The sequence below is a fragment of the Centruroides sculpturatus genome, unplaced genomic scaffold (genome assembly GCF_000671375.1).
Source record: "Centruroides sculpturatus isolate CEXI.00-Female unplaced genomic scaffold, Cexi_2.0 scaffold2584, whole genome shotgun sequence".
NCBI classification, from domain to species: Eukaryota; Metazoa; Arthropoda; class Arachnida; order Scorpiones; family Buthidae; genus Centruroides; species Centruroides sculpturatus.
Window position 1 is genome coordinate 22,863 of NW_019386676.1, and position 1,948 is coordinate 24,810.

The 1,948-nt window shown below is 28.1% G+C and overlaps 1 pseudogene; it reads right to left on the reverse strand.

The window, feature by feature from the left end:
- Positions 1–616: 616 nt before the first annotated feature.
- Positions 617–1,513, reverse strand: LOC111615545 (annotated as a pseudogene).
- Between the last annotated feature and the right edge of the window lie 435 nt (positions 1,514–1,948).

Genomic DNA, 1,948 nt, shown 5'->3' on the forward strand with positions numbered 1-1,948 from the left:
AACTCTCTTCCCTATGATTTCCATTGTCTTCCCAAATACAGAGTTGTTCACTAGTTTAAAAAAGTCCTTTTCGAAATCATTAGTTGCTTTGTTTCCATTTCTGTATTCAGATCTATATATTGTTTCAACCAACTGATTGTTTAAAATTTTAAATTCTATGTACCTTTTTGAGTTTCATCCCCATTTTCAAATATCGTTTTAGATTTCCATAATTAATTACATACTTCTTTTTATTATATAAAGTGGTTAATAATTTAGATTGTTTTGATTCATCTGGTATTCTGTTCTCTGGAGCTGAACGTAGATCAGAATGATAATTATGTAATTCTTTAAAATATTCTAGATCAACTTCTAATATATATCCTTATCTATTGTTATCAGGATTTTTCATGAGGATTGTTCTCTTTCTTCAAGAGAAATATACGTTTTTCCATACTATTGTTGTTCAGAAAAAAAAATTCTCGTGGAAAAAATGTTTACACTATTCAAATTCACCATAAGGTAAATTTCGACTCATAGCCCATCCATATAAGTTATTAGCATCTACGTACATCAAATAATTAGATTCCTTGTCTTTATCATAATCTTTCATATACTTGTTATTTGCCTTTCCATATCAGTTACAGCATTGGGAGATTCCACCTCTTATTCCTTTTTCCAACATGAAAGTCATATCATAATCAGTTAACAAATCTAATTTAACTGATGTTTTTTTAACATAGCATTCCATGATAGTCCAGATGCTGTGTAATATCACGCTGGCTCCAATTTCTATGTTTTAATGCAGACGTCTCTGAAATTCTCAAATATATCAGACAATATTAGGATGTCTGTTTTCACATACAAATCATAATATTCTCCCATATTTCTAATCTTAAATGCTTTTTATACGTTTTGTGCATGTTAGTAATCTTTATCTGTTATATTACATTCATTTAATTTACTATAAAACTCTTGTTTTGGAGGAAGTTTATTCATTTCACATCTTCCAGGAATCCGTATAGTCATAAGGATATACACCTTTTCTTATAACTATATCTAATAGGTGAGAATAAAACTTAGATGTTTCTGTAAACTGATATTTTTTCAAATTACTGGACAGTTTATAAATACTACTTACCATGAATCTAAATGAATCTGAAAACGTAAGTTTCATATTTTCAATTTACTTACTAAATGATATATATCTCTCTTCATTGTTTGATATTAAATCAATTTTTTTTCATCATATTTAAATTTTTTAACTAATAAATAAGCATTATATCCAGTTAGATTATGAATGAATACTGGTATAAAGTAAGGGTTTTTATAATTTAAATTACAAAAAGCAAGTGCTGGTCCTCTATTTTTCAATCAAATGATCATGGTCTCTAACTTTTTCATCATTATTTAACCCCTTACCACATATATGGCAGACATTAGTATTTTGAAAACGTTCTTCTTCTTTTGTTATAATCATTGGTATTTTCTTTTCATATACTTCAATAATTTCCTGAACTTTGTTACTTAACATCTCTACAAACTTTCTTACCGCATCAGATCCTCTGTATACAACCGGTTTCTTATAGTCTTTATGTAGATACTTTATGTAATAAGAAAAACTTATTGGTTTATGATGCTGATATTTCATTGTAAAGACTTAGATGCATCTGGCTGACATGTTTCCATTTTCTTAGTTAGGCATTCAAAATCAGCATATATCACAAACTGAATCCTCATTGTATTAGTTTTGTTTTTAAAGAAAAAATCCTATTTAGGCATTTCAGTCCATACAACCTTTTTATCTCTGCATTCATTCATTCATTCATTCATTCATTTCTTTATTAACGCACACAATGGTACATGCCGGGTTTCGCAGTGAGCACTACCCGGTGATAACAAATTACAATAATAAAGATACAGATTGATATAGGTGTTACAAAATACATAATTAATTATAATATAAAGG